Below are 21758 nucleotides of genomic sequence, written 5' to 3' on the forward strand. Positions count from 1 at the left end.
GTTTGTAGTCTCTCGATGGAGAGGGGTCATTTAGCTGGAGGGGGTCTCTCTCTCTCTCTGTGTGTTTGTAGTCTCTCGATGGAGGGGGGTCATTTAGCTGGAGGGGGTCTCTCGCTCTCTCTGTGTGTTTGTAGTCTCTCGATGGAGGGGGGTCATTTAGCTGGAGGGGGTCTCTCTCTCTCTCTGTGTGTGTTTGTAGTCTCTCGATGGAGAGGGGTCATTTAGCTGGAGGGGGTCTCTCTCTCTCTCTGTGTGTTTGTAGTCTCTCGATGGAGAGGGGTCATTTAGCTGGAGGGGGTCTCTCTCTCTCTCTGTGTGTTTGTAGTCTCTCGATGGAGGGGGGTCATTTAGCTGGAGGGGGTCTCTCTCTCTCTCTGTGTGTTTATAGTCTCTCGATGGAGGGGGGTCATTTAGCTGGAGGGGGTCTCTCTCTCTCTTTGTGTGTTTGTAGTCTCTCGATGGAGAGGGGTCATTTAGCTGGAGGGGGTCTCTCTCTCTCTGTGTGTTTGTAGTCTCTCGACGGAGAGGGGTCATTTAGCTGGAGGGGGTCTCTCTCTCTCTGTGTGTTTGTAGTCTCTCGACGGAGAGGGGTCATTTAGCTGGAGGGGGTCTCTCTCTCTCTCTGTGTGTTTGTAGTCTCTCGACGGAGAGGGGTCATTTAGCTGGAGGGGGTCTCTCTCTCTCGCTGTGTGTTTGTAGTCTCTCGACGGAGAGGGGTCATTTAGCTGGAGGGGGTCTCTCTCTCTCTCTGTGTGTTTGTAGTCTCTCGACGGAGAGGGGTCATTTAGCTGGAGGGGGTCTCTCTCTCTCTCTGTGTGTTTGTAGTCTCTCGACGGAGAGGGGTCATTTAGCTGGAGGGGGTCTCTCTCTCTTTCTGTGTGTTTGTAGTCTCTCGACGGAGAGGGGTCATTTAGCTGGAGGGGGTCTCTCTCTCTCTCTGTGTGTTTGTAGTCTCTCGATGGAGAGGGGTCATTTAGCTGGAGGGGGTCTCTCTCTCTCTGTGTGTTTGTAGTCTCTCGATGGAGAGGGGTCATTTAGCTGGAGGGGGTCTCTCTCTCTCTCTGTGTGTTTGTAGTCTCTCGATGGAGGGGGGTCATTTAGCTGGAGGGGGTCTCTCTCTCTCTCTGTGTGTTTGTAGTCTTCAGTGTGTAAAATGCATCCACACTTAAACACACTTAAATGCTGAACACATAGATGTTGGGGTACTCACCAACCGGTCAAAGCAACCGGGAGAAGCTGGACCAGGGTAGAGGGCCAGAACAAACTCTTGTCACGCCAAACACCAGGTTGAATAAAGGTATGCTAACTGATATTTCAAGAGCATTTAGAAAAAGTATTTAATAGGGTTAAAACAAAATGCAAAAAGGCCCAAGCCAACCAGGCGAAAATAAAAATAAGCTAAAAACAAATTGGAAACCAGCTCCGTCTGTTTGATTAACCAATGGGTAAACTCCTAATCCCTCACCAGGGTATGAGCCAATCGGGAGAGGAGGAGGGGCAGGAGGGATGGAAAGTTACCAGGAGTGGGAGTGGCTCAACAGGTAACCAATCAAAACAAGAAGTCATGGGGACGGGCGGAGGGGATGCATTCATAATGAAGCATGAAGTCATAGGTTATAGCTAGGCTCTGGCAAGGTTAGGTTAGAGGAGGTGCTCAAACCTACCCAAAATAAAATTATGAGAGCGGTGGGGGGGCTGAGGTGGTTAACAGGGAGTGTAGTGTGGTGATGGAGGAGGAAGTCAGTCGCCTGCCGTAGCCTGGTGGGCCCGCCTGAGGGCTCTGTCATAAGCCTCATTGTTGAAAGGCCCTAAACCAGTGCTGAGGTCCAGTAGGATCCCAGCATAGTGTTCTTCCTCACAAGATATGTAACCAGCCGTGAATGTCGAATCATGGATCAAATGTCAAAAAAGGACCGAACGGGATCTTTTCCAGAGGGGAACAGAAGCTGCTTGTGGAGGTCTATGAGGAGTACAAGGATATAATAACTCAAAAAGGGACCACCGTAACCATTCATAGATACAGGGAGGCTACCTGGCAAAAAATCGCCCATCGGTTGAATGCATATTTTAATTGAATATGGACCATGGATGCATAAATAGGGAGCTAGTCTCGAGGTAGCGGGTCGGACTTGCACCCGGTCGCCTGGGGTTCAATCCCCACGCAGTTAGTAGTTTAGGAAGGATTACTGGAGAAATCAAAGTACTTTTCATGCCATTTATTTTCCATTTCTTTGAACATTCAAAATTGACTGACCCAGTGCTTAATTTGAAAATGGGAGGTCCAGGAACGCAGCGGGGGATCGGATCCGGCGACTTAGTGCGGGGGTTAGAGTTAATGGAAAAAAAACAAATATACTGCCTACTAGGGTTGTGGAGATGGACGATGTCATCGTCCGTCGTGATGGCTGACTGACATCAGGATGGAGGGCCACCATCGTGATGGCACGGCCCCTGTCAGACACACACTTAACCTACTCTCTTATATAGTTAACCTAAATACTTTGTAGGGATGCTCTGTCAATTAAATAGAGAATATAACTGATGCAGATGCATGCTATTTTATATACAGCAGCCTTTGCCAGAGACGTGACGTAGTCTTCCGCGACCTGATCACATTTCTCGAGGCGGATTACACAGTGCCATGTCGCCAAACTATGACTGTGTGGCTGGAGAAAATGTGCGATCCTGTCCTTAGCGGAGAAAGTCCCCATCACCACCGATGCTTGGAAAGTGTTGATTACAGAGTCGTGCGTGACCGGGACTTTTTAACCGACTTGGTTGTGCAGAGTGAGATCCTGCATCCTGCAGACCCGCTCAATACAAGAGAGGCACACTGCGGGAAACATGAACTTTTGTTTCCAAATATTTATTTTAAAAAGTGTGTTTTAGTGTGTACGTTCATTAAATGGATTCATATCTTAAACAAATTCCGTTGCAAAGAGGAGGCGCGCAGGATAAATATCATAATTAAAAAGAGTTAGTCAGCCAACGCTGACACATTTAGCCTATTGTAAATTGACATGAGATATTGTAAACGTTCACAATCCTGCTCTGTGATATATAATTTAACATCATTTCTATTAACTTGTCATGCATGGGAACCGTTTTTTCCTCTCTGCTTGCTCATCAGATGCAGTGAATTTCCGAAGTGTCGGGCGTGGTTTGTTGGCCCGCAGCTTTTCAGTGTGTCAACAGATCTCCGACACTTTCAAATTACGTTAAACTTAATAAACAACATGAAATTCATGGGACCTGTTCTGTAAATTAACATATGCATATTCATATTTTTATTTTAAACATGTTTCTATTTTTTTCTTTTTTTATGAGCGGTACCGGTTCTGCCCAAATAAGTACCGGAACACAGGGAGGGCAAACTTAAGAGGTGCCGGATCTTGTACCGGCAGGATCCGGCTCAAATTAACCACTGGACTGACCATAGTATTTATCTCAACAGAGGTGGTCTTGGCGACCTGCCGTGGAACTGGCCTGAATGTAATTTTTTTACATTTACATTTACATTTAGGGCATTTAGCAGACGCTTTTATCCAAAGCGACTTACAATAAGTACATTTGTCATAAGAAGTGCAACAATATATCGCTGTCGGTACAGAAAGGATGTTCATAGAACCAAGTGCAAGTACCACAATCGCTAGGCTAACCAATTTCCCTTGTTACAGCCATGATAGCAGCTACTGCAGTGGCTACACAGTTAAGTACTATAATACAATACAACACAATACAATACAGAATTCAACGATGTACGTCGTTGAACTCGAAACATCCGCTCTACAGGGCAAATGCTAGACCACTCACTCAACTGCTGGTTCATAAATTTGATAGAATACATAGATTTGTATAAAAATGTGTTTAAAAAATATCCACGATATATATATAACAATAGATAGCAATTCATTTTATTATTTTATTTGCATCATTTAATCTTAGACCTTTAGTGAAAACTCTCTCACACTCTCTCTCTCTCTCAGTTCCTCAAGTACTTCCCCTTCCAACAGTTCGGTGTGAGTGTTTGTGTTTGTGTGTGTGTGTGTGTGTGTGTGTGTGTGTGTGTGTGTGTGTGTGTGTGTGTGTGTGTGTGTGTGTGTGTGTGTGTGTGTGTGTGTCTGTGTATGTGTGTGTGTGTGTGTGTGTGTGTGTGTGTGTGTGTATGTGCACATGTCCGCTACCCGTTTTCCCAGAATACATGTGACATGCGCTGAGAGGGGCGGTTCAGCTAAGTTACTTCCTCATCTGAACCGTCCGTCGCAGCGAGGAGCCTTTCTTCCTCCCCTTTGAAAACCTTTCACATGATTAATGAGTTTCAAAAACACTTTAACCTCAGTTTCTTCCCTTACATTTATACTTTTATAACTTTTTACCGTATGGGACGGAACGTATTTTCTCCAGTCTACTATGGATGAGGAGAGGGAGGAGGGGGGTCCTACCTCTAAGACCACTCTGTCTGAGGAACATGGCCGCCAGAGCAAAGCTAAGAGGTAAGAAGAGGATCTCTCTATCTGTGACGGTTGTCCATCTCAGAGCTCAGCAGTGATGCATCATGACTCCATCATTAGTCTGAGTAAAAGGTGTGTGTGTGTGTGTGTGTGTGTGTGTGTGTGTGTGTGTGTGTGTGTGTGTGTGTGTGTGTGTGTGTGTGTGTTTGTTGAAGCCCAGAGAAGCAGGAAAGAGCAGACTCCCCTGGACCCAGCTGTGTCTCCATGAAGAGTGGCTGGTCTATGGAACATCCTAATAGCTTTAAAGATGGAAATGAGTTTGTTGAGAAAAGGTAAGAAATGATTAGAGCTGATGATTTGGGCTGTATTCTTAAATCCAACCAACTCTCTGACCAATCGATTGGTCAATGGTGAAAAAATGATTATAAAACAGTGTGCACGTTATCTCTGGATCAACATAATCTACCACAGTGCGTTCTACTCTCCCTGCTAGCCTCAATATCACATAAGGACTGTTTGGAGATGGTCAGTGGGTTTCAGACCCCCTCTCGGTCCGAGTCGACTCGGTTAGGGCAGAGCTTCAATATGAAGCAGACAGCGGACGAGCCACGGCGCGTCGGGCAGCGTCGTTTAGAGACGACACAACCGAAGAATCGGAGGGGTTTGTATCATGATCCTACGGACTTCAGTGGGGGTTTCATTCCGTCCGTGCACGGCACCGTCTCAACGAGCAGGTGCGCCTGCAGCCAGAGGGGGCGCCAAAACACCAATTCCCCACACAATGTTATGTACTTCATTGAAAACTGCTACACAGACATATTAAGAAAAAAGTACTCATAGCTTACCATTTTAGCTGATCTGCCCACAAACTTACTCTACACTTTGCATTCTTTTTTGTCGTCCTTTTTAACCAAATGCTGCCAGATCGATGACTCGGTTGGAATCAATGAGTTAGTAGCGGAGTAAAGGTTCAGTAAGTTAGGACTAGCGGTCTTCCTTATGGGCCAGTTCAACGTTAAGAAACCCAGGGGCTTGACCTCTTGTCGTATAAGTTGTAGCGGGCCAGTGGGTGTGGGGTTTCCACGCTACCAAGTTGAACAGATGTTATGACACAACACACAGCAGTTCCAGTGCAGAATGGTTTATTTGCAGAGTAAATGAAAACCAGGGTGGGAAAAGGGTCATCCACCTCCTATGTGTTCCAGTCCGTCCAACACCTTCCACCTGTCTCTCTCTCTCAGGGCGTTCCGTGCTTCTAGGCGATCACACAGATCCTGCCTGTCCTCTGCTAGCCCTAGCTCCTCTTCCAACTCCAACCTCCCCTGTCTGTCGTTCCTCCTTTAAAGTGCGTATTGGAAGTTAATGTTTTTAAAAATATTTATGCATAACATTCTCTGAAAATTGCTCTTTGAAAATAAAATGCAGGATTTTATCAGTTTAAAAAAGTATATCGGCAAAAAATTCAGTTTTAAAGTGACTATTTTGAGCAAGGCTTCAAAAACCGTTGTTTTTTTATGTGATACGTCAAACGCGTCATATTACGTAGGAATTGGTAGACGCGGTCGCTGTTGCTGCCTCAGCTCTATGCGTAGTTGTGAGTAGTTACCGCGGTGAGGGGTCTTGTATTCCCCCCCCTGTGGTTTTTGGGTTTTTCTAATCGACAAGATGAGGTTTTGTATCTGTGGGGGTTGTTCCAACTCCGACCTCCTGTCCGACCATCTCCGATTTCACAGTTTCCCCGATCGGAGAAAGGATGGAGCAGGCTTTCGAGCCTGCAAACCCTCACGTTAGTTGTACTCACTCGTTCTCCAGTAGGGGCATACACACGACCTCTTTGACGCCAGGGTTGTTGGCCTTTTCACTGGAGCAGCGCTGAAGGTCCCAGGTGGCCAGGCGCACCGCGGCCCGGCCGTCCCGCGGGCCCGGTCCCACGCGGGGCCGCAGGGACACCATCTGCGTGGGTCCTCCCGGCGGGAGGTCGAGGTCGTCGCTCCGGAGGCTGAACGAGGTTGGGCTCGGATGGGACCGACCCGTGTAGGTCAGCCCGCCGTTGGTATTGGTGGACGGAGTTCTTGAGCGCTCCACAAACACCTGGAAACGGATCTTGTCCAGTAGGGAGCAGTTTATGTGATCGACCCGAACCAGGTCCTCGATGCTCTTGAACGGACAGTGTTGGGTCCGATAGGCGACAATGTTCCGGGCGATTTTCTCCGTGATGCCGCGGATGCTCATGAGCTGCGGCGGGGTGGCGGTGTTGATGTTCATGCCGCTGCAGGAGGACATATGCTCCGCAGGGAGGACGGGGAGTGCTGCGACGAACTGGTCCTACTCGACACGCAGATCTCCACTTTAATAATCTCCAGTTTGGTGGCGCCTATCCCACTCACCAGCGCTAGGTCCTCCACCTTCTTGAAGCACCCGATGCAGTCCCGGTACTCCCTGTTCTCCCTCACGGCTAGCTGGCTCAAAATTGTACGGAAGTGGTCCGAAACTGTTATCCATTGTTGTTATGTTGCCTATGTAGTCTATGATGATTAGAACGTCCGTCTACCAGTTCCTACGTCACGCTCGAAAACGAGCGTTTGAGATGCGGAAGTAAAATTGTATCACAAAAACGGCTCAAGATGCCACTTGTAGTGTAGATTTATTAATAAAAACTAAATAATCGTGTATTCGAATTTTTTTCCTATATGATTCTTCACTGCAGTATCTAACTTCCAATACGCACTTTAAGCTTAATGATCCCCAGGCTCGCCTCGTTAAAGGGAGGAAGTCCATATATGGCTTGGGGGTGGAGCCAGCAGGTTGCCAGACCTACCACTCCCCTCACTCCTCCCTGGCGTCTGCCACAAAGTCTTATAGTTTATTAAACCATATGATTATTAAAACAGAAACTATGGAGCCTTCAACCTTATTTTTATTCATAATTAATGTTATTTCTAACACAATATAGCCCGTCACTCAAATATAAAACACATTGGTCTGCATTTGTCCCTCCCAATCCTAAAATAATGGATTAAGAAGCTCTTGTTCTTATGAAAGGAACACCAGCCATTGTCCGACTAAAGAGTATTTGGTCCAACAAGTGCATATCCATTAACCAGTCAACCAACCGACCAGAACTTGACAGCCCTAGAGATTATATAGTACAGCTTCTATCAAACTTCCAGAAATCCTGTTTCTTGTTTTCTAAAAGAGTCCAGCAGCAGAGAGCAGACCCCCCTGGACCCAGCTGTGTCTCCATGAAGAGTGACCGGTCTCTGAGACCTCCTGTTACCTTTAAAGATGGAAATCAGTCCATCGAGAAGAGGTGAGGATTCATCATATATTATAAAAGTACAGCTTCTATTAAACATCCTTAAATCCTGGTTCTTGTTTTCTAGAAGAGTCCAGCAGCAGCAGAGAGCAGACTCCCCTGGTTCCAGCTGTGTCTCTATGAAGAGTGGCTGGTCTATGGATCCTCCTGCTAAGTTTAAAGATGGAAATCAGTATATTGAGAAGAGGTGAGGAATAACAAAGATCATAAAGATGCAGCTTCTATCAAACGTCCATAAATCCTGGTTCTTGTTATCAGACTTTACTGGCACTGATGTTTCCAAGTCAGGCAAAAATGTAAGTGTGTGTGTGCGTGTGTGTGCGTCAGGGATGGAAATGAATGCCCGCCACCCACCATTTGCGGGTGGATTTGTAAGGTGGCGGGTGAATTGTGTCACTTCACCCGCCACTGTGTCGGGTAATACTTTCCAGTAAGGTCAGATCAAATTTGCATATTTAATACATTCATACGGCGCTGCACAGTTCCCCCTTCTTCTTCTACGCCACTTTTGCTGAACTGCGACTGTCCGGCATCCGGGATAATATATCGGTAACAGGGCTCTCAAGTCTCACGCATTCAGCGTGAGACACACGCAATTCAACCCATGCACACGCTCACACGCCTCACTTCGTATTTTTCACGCAGAGAAATTACCAGGATAGCGCTCACCAATTTGGGCCGCTATTTAACAGTGCTACAGGTAGGAATCAAATGGGTTTCCCGTACGTAGGGTAACCAGACGTCCTCTTTTGCCCGGATATGCCCTCTTTTTGAGACACTTTTATAAATGTGTGGCGGAATTTAAAAATCGTCTGGGATTTTATTAAAGCCTCGTACATGTTCACATTGAATTTGCGTTGCGTTTCTCTGGGTCGTTCACAAACTAGTTTGGCTACGCCCTCCCCTACTCAGTTCTGTTCGCTTTGCATTGGTGGAATTGAGTAGGGGGCGTGGTTAAGTAGAGCCTTCAGATTGGACAGTTTGACTTACGCAGTTACCGTCGTGTATTTTTTTTTTACCATTGTTGTATTGTAGGGGCAAACATTAACAAATTTCTCCCACAGGTGATTGATAAAGTTCTATCTATTGAACAGAAAAAAACACTTGGTCATACTTTGCATACTTTACCACAGCATTGGCCTACTGAAGGCCACAGATATATTTCCAGCATTGGACTGAATGCCACATAAATATATAATTATGTTTTTGCACGTTTGCAACGTTTAACGCCTCGTACCCACTACCGTCCGTTGACTGATCCCCATTGACTTTGAATGGGGACGGACGCGCAATGCATTGTGGATCCGTCCGTTCCGTTGGGTCAAAAAGTTGAAAAATGTTCAACTTTTTCGGCAGCGACGGATCCGTCATCCAATCAGATCGCCTATGCAAATTTAAGCACTGTGACGCGAATCGGGCTCTGACGATACTGGAAAGCGGGAAAGCGGGTCATCTTGCATCGCAACAAGCAGGAAGAAGCGGGAAGAACCCGGCGAAGCGATTTGATTGGCTGACGGATGCCTCTGCAAAGACTACTCCCCCATCAGTCAGCCACACATTCCCACGTCCGTTGACTGACGGTGCAGTGGGCACGAAGCGTAAAAGTTCAGGGTATAAAGTTTAAGTATATGCCTCTACTTGTATTGCTTAAGCCAATAGCCTTTTGAGGCAGTGTTTTTTCTGAATATTAGTGTTAAGGGCCAATAATGCTTACTATCATACGTTAGTTACCATGTCTGTGGACACATTTGTATTCAGGCACTAATTAGATTGACTTATGATGGTGAAGCCATGCATGTTGTTTTATTGTTAATATGTCAATTTGTTGTTTATTGAAAATACTTTGTATAGATGCATTATCCCCAAACTTGTCATCGTAACACCTTTGACATTAACATGGCAGATACCTGTGTATTGTTTATCATATGTGGTAAGAGTGTAACATTTTCAACTCAGTTCCTTGGTAGCACCTACTTACAGTAAAAATCACTTCTGATGGAAAAATTATGTGTATGAAAAACACTTTTCTTATCTATTGTTACTATTATATTGTTTAAAATGTACGCATACATTAAAAAAATATATAGCGCATAAAAAGCGGCTGGTAAAAAAGATGAGTGGCTGGTAGATTTTTAAATCTACCTGCCACAGTGGCTGGTGGGCAAAAAAGTTAATTTCCATCTCTGGTGTGCGTGCGTGTGCGTTTGCGTGTGCGTGTGTGTGTGCGTGTGTCTGTGTGTGTGTGTGTGTGTGTGTGTGTTCTCCACAGACACCAGGAGAGGTCAAAGGTCACCAGTGCTCAGTCTGTACAGCAGCCTCAAACAGAGCTGGAGATGAACCAGGAGGAACTGGCTGACACACTGGGGGGCGGTAAGAGACTCTTACTTTGAAGACAGAGGAGACTATTATTTTGAAGGGCAAAAGAGATCTTATTTTGAAAAAAGAGAAGAAATTATATTTTTAAGTAGCAGTATCTTTCCTCTGTGGGTTAAATGGTGTAGGGTTATTGTGGGGGTATCAGGTAAATGGTTTCGTCCATATATGTAGAGTTATGGTGGGGGTATCAGGTTAAAGGGTTTGATCCAGATATGTAGGGTTATTGTGTGGGTATTAGGTTAAGTGGTTTGATCCAGATATGTAGGGTTATTGTTATTGTTGGGTATCGTTTGGGTTCTATCAGATACCGGTGCCAACTCTGTACTTTTCAAACGGTTCCGGTGCTAAAACGGTTCTCGAATCGGTACTTAAAAAATCGAAACCGCACACGCTTGCATACATGCACGACTTGTTATGAGTTTCACATTAAGCAGAAAGTCAGCGGACACTGAGTTGAATGGCAACGGTGTTTGCTAGCCTACTTGATATGCAAGATTTATGGTTGGCATTAAATTACTCGACTTACCCCAAGAGGAAAGGCTGATGTGAGTGCTGTGACTAAAGGTGCGGCCACACCAGACGCGTATCTCGCGTACTTCGCGTATAAAATCGCCATTTTTTCCATAGGGAACCATTGGTTTACGCGCGTATTACGCGTTTCACGCATATAAGCAACATTTTACGCGCGTATAGCGCGTATGTGGCGTGTATATTTACGCGCAATACGCGCTATACGCGCGTATATCGCGTACATTTCAAGAGTTCAAAAAAATGAACTTTTTACGCTCATACGCATGACGATTAGCCGCGTTGCCCAATCAGCGTTGAGCTTGACCCGACGTCACTGGCAGAGAGTAGTGAGCTTGGACAGAAGCATACGGCTGACATCTTTCTTTATTCTGTGTGGAAATAGTAACATAGTTACGCCATTAAATGCTTTTATGGAAACATTTCTAGCGAGAAATGTGCATTTTACTTTCATAATGTTCGCTCGGTGAATGTGAAGGATGTTTGGTTTGATAGTTATGACGAAGAGGGAACGCTCCGTTCACTTGCATGGACAGAGTCTCTGGTTACTAAGCAACCTCAACGTCTTGGCGGACTATATATCTGCTGATCAACACTACGAATGCTGGAAACACACCAGACACACCATGTAAAGTTATTTAACCCGATTATTGTTATTTATATCCGAGATTATTTAATCTAACCCGATCTAAACTCTATCACCCAAACACGGCGGCGTTTGGGTTTCCTACCTCGGACTCCAGCGCAGCCACGGCCGACAACTTTCTTTATTCTGGGTGGAAATAGTAACATAGTTACGCCATTAAATGCTTTTATGGAAACATTTCTAGCGAGAAATGTGCATTTTACTTTCATAATGTTCGCTCTGTGAATGTGAAGGATGTTTGGTTTGATAGTTATGACGAAGAGGGAACGCTCCGTTCACTTGCATGGACATGGACTCATCTAGGCGAGTGACGTAGGCGCGTATGGCGCGTATGCGACCATTTTTGACACAAAATGGTCAAGCAACATTTTACGCGCGTATCTCGCGTAAAAATTACGCGAGATACGCGTCTGGTGTGGCCGCACCTTGAGGAATATCTTTTTAAAAAATATTAATAATTACAAATAATATTAATTACCCGCTGAAAGCAGGCGGCCACGCAGCTATGCTGCTCGTGTTTACACTTGCATGCATGGTGCAACATTACTGCCAAAGTCATAATAAGTAATATAACGCAGGTGTGCAAGGCCACAGGAGACGCCAACAATGTTTTCAACCGCCCTGTACCGCGGTGTATTAATTCCCAAGTTTTGAAAAGAAAGTATTTGAAGCGAATAAGCGACTGTTTTTGATTTGTTTATTTGGTTTTGAACAGATAGTTTTGGATGCATGCATCGGCTTTGAGTTTGTTTGTTACTTTAAAATTATATTCGCTCGCAACACACACACGCACATACACACATACACAAACACACACACACACACACACACACACACACACACACACACACACACACACACACACACACACACACACACACACATACACACACACACACACACACACACACACACACACACACACACACACACACACACAACCACGCCTTGCATTCATGGACCTATAAAGAATATCGCAGTCGTTGTCGTAACATGCCTGTTTAAAGCAACATTGAAAAGGGTCCCTTCTAATGTTGTTTTTGGCGGCCTGTTTTAATTTGAGTTGTAGTCTAGTCTTTACTTCAAGCTGTCATTTGAGTTTTTATTAGTTTTAGTCACGTTCATACTCTTTTCAGTTTAGTCAAGTTTCAGTCGACTAAAGGTCCGAGCCTTTTAGTCTTATTTTAGTCAGAATTATCCATGTCTATTTTAGTCTAGTTTAAGTTACAGCAAATTGTATTAGTCACTTTTTTGTAATGCAATTCTATTTAACTCAGTCAATATAGTATAAGTAGGCTACCTACCTAGAAGTAATGACATAACCAACATTTTATTTTTGCCAAACCCATTTCACAATTCAAACAAGGTAATCTTATTATTATATTATTGTTACCTTATACACTCAAGAATACACCCAATCCAGACACGGAAGACACTCGGATATGAATTTACAACGTATTTATTTTACCAACAAACCGTCCACATTAGAACGGCGAATTCCGACACTAAAAAGGATACTTTTCAAAAAAGATTGCTGAAGTGGATGAATATAAAAACGCTTGGTTCGTGTTGTAGTGTGTCAGGGTAGACGGAGGCTTTCAGATAGGATGGCGTTTGGTTGCCATGACACTGCCATGACGCTGCCACAAGCTTGCGCTCGTCTAAAAGAAAATGCCAGGTGTAATGGAAATGATAATTGCTCTATGCAATGTTCTATGTATCTTCAGTTACAAGTTGTACGTTTTTATATTTACCCGGATTAGTGTGGACAGGGCCTTAAGTTTTCATTAACGCTACCACCACAGCTGCGTCGTGTGAATCTAAATACTGCCGCAACGAGCGGGGATTCAGGAAGTAACGTATCCCGATACAGCCCCAGAAATAAATAAAATAAGCAATTTTCCGTTTTGTAAAACACATTTAGTCTCGTTTTTATTCGTCAACAATATTGCATTGTGTATTTAATTATAGTTATTTTCACATGACCATCATTTACGTTGCGTCTCGTCTCGTTTTCCTCACGTGATAAAGGGTCGTTGACGACGATATTTAGTCATAATTTTCGTTGACGAAAGTAACACTAGTCCCTTCCCGTCTGAAACAGTGTCGCGCGGCGCTGCGTTCCGAACGTTATCTCATCAAATACATGATGAATATGATTTAAAAAATCATATAGGATATGATTTAAAAAAAATCATATCCTAACGAAATTACACACCGTTATTCGGTGTGAACCGGTATACCGCCCAGCACTAACGCAAGTTGACGCCGCTAGGGGGCGTTAAAAAACGCCAGGCACCGTTATGAGGCACCGAAATGTGCGTTCTTATTCGATCTCGTTACAACCGTTTACGTCGGAACCGGCTCCTTACTGGAACCGAGTTCCGGTGCTCAACCCTAATTATTGTGGGGTATCAGGTTAAATGGTTTGATCCAGATATTTAGGGTTATTGTGGGGTATCAGGTTAGATGGATTGACCCAGATTAGAGCCCGATAAAGGGTTTTTAAGGCCAATACCGATACAAATATTTGGTCATTTAAAAATCGTATATTCCGATATATCGGCCCACATATATTAAAAAAATAAATTCCAGAGACGCATAACAAATCGTAAACAGATTTCCCTAACATTGGTTATTTGTAGTTAGAGTCGTAAATGTATAGTGTGAGTGACAGTTGTCGGGGAATAAAGTTTAATAAAGTATGACGCTTTGGTTTGACACCTCGGGTCTAAATGTTCACGTTACGTTTTAAGAATCGGTGGTTCAATAAAGAGACAGAATTCAGACTTTGTTCCAGTGGAGAAATTATTCTAACGTTCTTTACTTTTAATTGAACTGCAGTGCATTTTTTAAGTCTATTGTATATCTTTTTTGTTTTGTCGTTTAAGCAGTTACAGTCTCCAAGGTGTTATCATTCATCTGTCATCTGCTGTACACATCTGTACTGTAGTGAGGGCAGTGTGGTTATGTTGTGGGGTTCATATTGACGGTCTATGACGTCCATAATGCTTTAGTGTGATACAGTCAAAATTATCTTCTCTAGGTCTCCAGTATACTATGGATGAGGAGAGAGAAGAGGGGGGTCCTACCTCTAAGACCACTCTGTCTGGGGAACATGGCCGCCGGAGCAAAGCTAAGAGGTAAGAAGAGGATCTCTCTGTCTGTGACTGTTGTCCATCTCAGAGCTCAGCAGTGATACATCATGACTCCATCATTAGTCTGAGTAAAAGCTGTGTGTGTGTGTGTGTGTGTGTGTGTGTGTGTATGTGTGTGTGTGTGTGTGTGTGTGTGTGTGTGTGTGTGTGTGTGTGTGTGTGTTGAAGCCCAGAGAAGCAGCAGAGAGCAGACTCCCCTGGACCCAGCTGTGTCTCCATGAAGAGTGACCGCTCTATGGATATACCATTGATCTTTAAAGATGGACGCCCCTCCAGAGAGGAGAGGTAGGGGTTTCAAACAGACGATGAAAACAGACCAGTTGGTTGTTATCAGTCTACTGATACTGATATCTACAAGGCTGGGGAAATATAATTGTGTTTGTGCGTTTGTGTGTGTGTGTGTGTGTGTGTGTGTGTGTGTTTGTGTTCCCCACAGACACCAGAAGAGGTCAAAGGTTACCAGTGCTCAGTCTCTACAGCAGCATCAAACAGAGCTGATCAAGGTATGTAAAAGTCCATCGAGACGTTTGACTTCAGCTCTCCATGACCATTAGAAATCATCTCTTGTCCAGTGGGACGTGAATCCAGGACAGATGCTTCTGATGTCCTCAGTTAGTTCAGAGTAAAGTTCTCCTTGATGTTTGTTCTGTTCCAGAGGGCTGAGGAGAACGCACACGCTTTCCTAGACAAGGAGCTGAAGAAGCTCTGGAGGGATCTCTTCTCAGATTACCCAAAATGCTCAGAGGGTCAGAGAGTGGAGGGGGAGGAGGTGGATGGTAAGAAGAAGGAGCAGAGGAGGCGCGCCATAGAGGGAGTGGTGGACATCACAAAGCTCTGCCTGATGGAGATGAACCAGAAGGGACTGGCCGACAAACTATTGAGTGGTTAGTGAGGCTCTTATCTTGAAAACAGAGAAGAAATGCACTTTTTGATGAGCAGTAGGAGATTATTATTTGTTCTGTTCAGACTTAATGACATAATGTGAGACTTATACATTTCAAACTACAATGTGGAGACAATCTTTCCTCTTTGGGGTTAAATGGTTTGACCCAGTATGTAGGGTTGTTGTGGGGTATCAGGTTAAATGGTTTGATCCACTATGTAGGGTTGTTGTGGGGTATCAGGTTAAATGGTTCTCTCCGGATATGTAGGGTAATGGTGGGGGTCTCAGGTTAAAGAATGTTAAACATCATCATTACCAAAATCTCACTTTTTGAGGTTTTCTAACATAAATATGAGTTCCCCTAGCCTGCCTATGGTCCCCCAGTGGCTAAAACTTGCGTTTGGTGTAAAACGAGCACTAGCTGTTCTGCTCGCCTTTGAAAAAACGGAGGCTCAAGCGCGCTGATTTGGAATGTCTGTGCTCATGACGTCGAGAGGAATCTCAGCTCCTCCCCTTACTCTGCCTGGCCCGCCCAGAGACGTTGGCCTGCCAATGAGACTCGACCGTGCGAGCGCCACATGTGTGTGTGTGAATACACACACTGTAACGCAAGTGTTTCTTGTCGGTTCTTTGACGTGTCTTGTATTTCCACAACGAGACTGTCGTGGGGGTTATCTGAGCCATGGTTGAGAAGGAATTGGGGGAAAGGAACTTTGGTTTGACTCGCTGAAGTACATGAACTGCGACATGCCGCGAGGCGCCATCGCCCGGCAGCGGGCAGCCGGCAGCAGGCAACGCGCGGTTCAGTCGACTTCAGGTTGATGTGAAAGTGGAAGAACCAGAGACGTCGCAGAACCCGACAAAGTCGTTTGTGATTCATAATATCGTCTGGAGGCGCACACAATATGTTATATGATATAGATATCTATGTATTATATGATATTATTTAGATATAGAGCTCCAGGACTGTAACGCAAGTGTTGTACACTTCCTTGTTATTTGGATAACCGTTCTGCTGTTGGTGTGATGGCGCATAACACGTCGGACTCTCGTCTCTGGTATTTCTACAACGAGACTCGTATTGGGGGTTATCTAAGCCAAGGTTGAGAATGAATTGGGGGGAAAGAACTTTGGCTTCGACTCCCTCAAGTCAAGAACATGAACCACGACAAGGAGGGGAAAGGGATCTTTGCCGGGCAGCGCTTAGGCACCTCCGCCTCCGGCGGTGGTCCCTCAGCGGGGCTCAAGCGGGAGACATTCGCCGCCAACAATCCCTTTCTCCTCCATGTCGTGGTTCATGTTCTTGAGGGAGTCAAAGCCAAAGTTCCTTCCCCCCAATTCATTCTCAACTTTGGCTGAGATAACCCCCAATACGAGTCTCGTTGTAGAAATACCAGAGACGAGAGTCCGACGTGTTATGCGCCATCACACCAACAGCAGAACGGTTATCCAAATAACAAGGAAGTGTACAACACTTGCGTTACAGTCCTGGAGCTCTATATCTAAATAATATCATATAATACATAGATATCTATATCATATAACATAATGTGTGCGCCTCCAGACGATATTATGAATCACAAACGACTTTGTCGGGTTCTGCGACGTCTCTGGTTCTTCCACTTTCACATCAACCTGAAGTCGACTAAACTGCGCGCTGTCTGCTGCCGGCTGCCCGCTGCCGGGCGATGGTGCCTCGCGGCATGTCGCAGTTCATGTACTTCAGCGAGTCAAACCAAAGTTCCTTTCCCCCAATTCCTTCTCAACCATGGCTCAGATAACCCCCACGACAGTCTCGTTGTGGAAATACAAGACACGTCAAAGAACCGACAAGAAACACTTGCGTTACAGTGTGTGTATTCACATTGATGTGGACGTTGACGAACCAGGAACGTCGGAGAACCCAACGCGGTCGTTTGAGATTCATAATATCGGCTCACACAGCTTTTGGCCGTGATAATATATATTATATGATATAGATATCTGTGTAGGCTATATGATAATATTTAGATATAGAGCTCCAGGACTCCCGTGTGTTCTAGAATATTTACAGAACACGGCTAAAGGCTGTGTGCGCCTCGCCATTGCGATACATCCACTGTAAACAGAGCGCATGGTACCGTCCCTGGCTGCAAGCTGCTCAGGGCCACACCCCCACCCTCCTCCTTGACACGCCCACCGAAACAGCGCATTTGGGGGAAGCTCAATGTGCGACTGGCTCGGAGTGGCTGTAACTCTGCACCACGGCTGAATTTCAGGAACGTCTTTGAATACTGTGTTAGTTGCCCACTAATACCTATATTAAAGAATACATAAAATAGCATGTCATGGGACCTTTAAAACCCTTCTGCTCAACGACAAAGCCCTCCACAACGTGGCCCCCACTTATCTCCCCGACCTCCTCCAGGAGGACAGGCCCTGCCGCTCCCTTCGTCATCCTCAGCTGGTCTTCACCGTCCTGATCCCCTGCCTTAGCAACGTGGGTGCTAGGGCTCTCAGCACCGTGGGTGCTAGGGCTCTCAGCACCGTGGGTGCTAGGGCTCTCAGCACCGTGGGTGCTAGGGCTCGTAGCACCGTGGGTGCTAGGGCTCTCAGCACCATGGGTGCTAGGGCTCTGAGCTGCACTGAAAGAGACACTCTGACAACATTGAAATCCCTCCTCAAAACACATGTGTTCCCACTGGCCTTCTCGCTGTAATGACCCCCTACCGTGGGTTCCCCTCGTATCCACCTTGGGTGTCATGAAAGGCGCCTTGAAATAAAACCTTATTCGATTGTAATTATTATTAATATTATTATTAATACAATTAAACATAAATTGCAGATCAACAGAATAACTCTGTGGAAGAGATACAACACCATCTTTTTACACCAATTCACTATCACTATTATTATCATTAGACCAATCATATCGCTGTGGTAAAAACGAAAAGTCCTGAACATTTTGAATCTGTAACATGCAGTCTTTGTCACGACCAGCTTCTCCGACATACTGCTGACCAACAGCATAACAACTCAGTGGAAGTGATGAAACCCTGTCTTGTTGTATCAGCATAGCAAATCACTTTACACTGATTCACTATCATTACTACTATCATTAGACCAATCAGATTGCTGTGAAAATAATAGTCCTTAACATTTTGAATCTGTAACTTAGTCCTTCACAACGAAGTAATGACACCACTAAATACCATGAGGTCGATAATTTAACAGGAAATATTGACATGGTTCCACTGATCACCAACCACTAACTGATGTCATCTGTTGTTTTCTCATTTAGGATCTGCTGCCGTCGATTACCAACATAAAATCAAGTCTCATTTGAAGAAGAAGTTCAGGTGTGTGTTTGAGGGAATCGCTAAAGCAGGACAGCGAACATATCTGAACGACTTCTACACAGAGATCTTCATCGCAGAGAGAGGCAGTGGAGGGGTCAACAAGGAACATGAGGTCAGACTGATTGAAACAGCCTCCAGGAAACAAGCCAAGGAAGAAACACCAATCAGATGTGAAGACATCTTTAAACCCTTACCTGGACACGATCAACCAATAAGAACAATGATGACAACTGGAGTGGCCGGCATTGGTAAAACCGTGTTAACACACAAGTTCACTCTGGACTGGGCTGAAGGCAAAACCAACCAGGACATACACTTCACATTTCTCCTCACTTTCAGAGAGCTGAATTTACTGAAAGGGAAAGAGTTTAGCTTGGTGGAACTTCTTCATCAGCTCTTTATTGAGACCAAAGAAGCAGGAATCTACAGATTCGACCAATTCCAAGTTGTCTTCATCTTGGATGGTCTGGATGAGTGCCGACTTCCTCTGGACTTCCAGAGAAACCCGATCTGGACTGATGTCAAAAAGTCCACCTCGGTGGACGTGCTGCTGACCAACCTCATCAGGGGCGACTTGCTTCCCTCCGCTCGCATCTGGATAACCACACGCCCTGCGGCAGCCAATCAGATCCCTGCTGAGTGTGTTGACATGGTGACAGAGGTGAGGGGGTTCACCGGCCAACAGAAGGAGGAGTACTTCAGGAAGAGATTCAGAGAGGAGCCGCTGGCCAGAACAATCATCTCCCACGTCAAGAAATCACGAAGCCTCCACATCATGTGTCACATCCCAGTCTTCTGTTGGATCACTGCTACAGTTCTCGAGGACATCTTCAAAAAATCCCAGATCGAAGAGATGCCCAAGACCGTGACTCAGATGTACAGCCACTTTCTGAGGGTTCAGTCCATACAGGGGGACAGGAAGTACCATGGGAGGGATGAAACAGATCCAGACTGGAGCTCAGAGAGCAGGGAGATCATTGTTTCTCTGGGAAAACTGGCTTTTAACCAGCTGGAGAGTGGCAACCTGATCTTCTACGAGGCAGATATGGCAGAGTGTGACATCGATATCAGAGCAGCCTCAGTGTACTCAGGAGTCTTCACCCAGATCTTTAAAGAGGAGTGTGGGCTGTACCAGGACAAGGTGTTCTGCTTTGTCCATCTGAGCATCCAGGAGTTTCTGGCTGCCCTTTATGTCTTTCTGTCCTTCATCGATACTGGTGTCAATCTTCTTTCAGAAGAACCACCAACCTCCAGGAAAGATAAACTCCTCCTCTACCAGAGTGCTGTGGACAAGGCCTTACAGAGTGAGAACGGACACCTGGACTTGTTCCTCCGCTTCCTCCTGGGCCTCTCTCTGGAGACCAATCAGATTGTCCTACGGGGTCTGCTGGGACAGAAAAAAAGATCACTGACCACTCAGATTAAAACAGGTCTGCTGCGACTGAAAGGAAGTAGCTCACAGACCAATAAGGGAACAGTGTCTTACATCAAGGAGAAGATAAAAGGAGATCTATCTCCAGAGAGAAGCATCAATCTGTTCCACTGTCTGAATGAGCTGAACGACTGTTCTCTAGTGAAGGAGATCCAACAGTTCCTGACATCAGGAAGTCTCTCCGGAGATTCTCTCTCTCCTGCTCAGTGGTCAGCTCTGGCCTTCATCCTACTGACATCAGAAGAGGAGCTGGACGTGTTTGACCTGAAGAAATACTCTGCTTCAGAAGATTGTCTTCTGAGGCTGCTGCCAGTGGTCAAAGCCTCCAAAACATCTCTGTAGGTTCACTAATAACATGTATTACCATACACACTACACAATATAAATATAACTGGAATATAAGGTTAAAATAATCTGAAAAAGATCTCTGTGGGTTCATTACAACATGTATTACTATTCTGCTCATAACAGAATAAACATACTAGTTATAATAATATACAAAACATCTCTGCATGTGTCCTATTTACGTGTGATATATTATAGTACACATAAGAGAATATTCAGTGCAATAGAATATAGAAGTATTCATTTATACATCTAATTATTTCGTTTTTTTTGTTAAACTAATAACATTCCTTCATTATTGAATAACTTAAAGATGTATGTTATTTTAATCACAGTTCCTAACCTGTTCTCTTTATTTTGTGTGAAGGCTGAATGCTTGCCATCTGTCAGAGAGATGCTGTGAAGCTCTGGCCTCAGTTCTCAGCTCCAACTCCTCTAGTCTGAGAGAGCTGGACCTGAGTACCAATGATTTGCAGGATTCAGGAGTGAAGCTGCTCTCTGCTGGACTGAGGAGTCCACACTGTACACTGGAAACTCTCAGGTCAGTTTTACTCAACGGTCAAACAGTTACACCACAAGTTCCACATCAGACAGTTATATAACTCAGCTTATAACTCAGTACCTGTGATGACTGCATCCATGATTTTGTATCATTGGAGATGTCACACCTTTTGTTTAGGTGGATATTCTAATACATCCATATGCCTGCAACCTTTCAGCTATAATAATAAAAATGAGCTCATAATATAATAATATTGCCCCCCCACTGTCCCCTGTATACGTGACGGTGGTAGTTTAGAGCAGGGGGGAGTACAGGGGGTCTTTGGAGGGTCGTACCCCTAGTTGGACACCTCAGACCCCCTGAAAGCCTCAACAGAAACATCTTGGAGGGTCTCTGGAAAGATATAAAAAAAATGTTTTGAAACTTGCAATTGTCACACAAAACGTGTTTTAAAGCTTAATATATCCAGTAGGGGTGTGCACGGGTACACGTTTAACCGGTTTGTAAATCAGTAAAGTAAACGAAAAACAGTAAAAAAAATAATAATAATCACCGCGCCATTGTTTCAATGGGAATCGCGACGGTCCATACTTTCAACATAAAGTTTACATATTTATAATTCGATATTCGTCTCAGCCTTTAAACCAAAGATACTCTAGGGTCTATAGCATGGTTTCTCAATGGGGGCGTTCGCACAACCTAGGGGGGGCGCTGGGAACGTGATTTTTTTAAACTAACTTAAACTTTTCTAAATATTTTGGTGAAAAAACATTGCATTTCAAG

At 44.9% G+C, this 21758-nt stretch overlaps 1 long non-coding RNA gene across 1 annotated transcript; it reads left to right on the forward strand.

Annotated features, from left to right (window-relative positions):
* Positions 1 to 7712: 7712 nt before the first annotated feature.
* On the forward strand, positions 7713 to 10694 carry LOC115538229 (uncharacterized). Its single transcript, XR_003975175.1, has 3 exons — positions 7713 to 7761; positions 7835 to 7954; positions 10037 to 10694. It is a non-coding gene; the product is annotated as an uncharacterized LOC115538229 (long non-coding RNA).
* The last annotated feature ends 11064 nt before the right edge of the window (positions 10695 to 21758 follow it).

The sequence above is a fragment of the Gadus morhua genome, unplaced genomic scaffold (genome assembly GCF_902167405.1).
Source record: "Gadus morhua unplaced genomic scaffold, gadMor3.0, whole genome shotgun sequence".
NCBI classification, from domain to species: Eukaryota; Metazoa; Chordata; class Actinopteri; order Gadiformes; family Gadidae; genus Gadus; species Gadus morhua.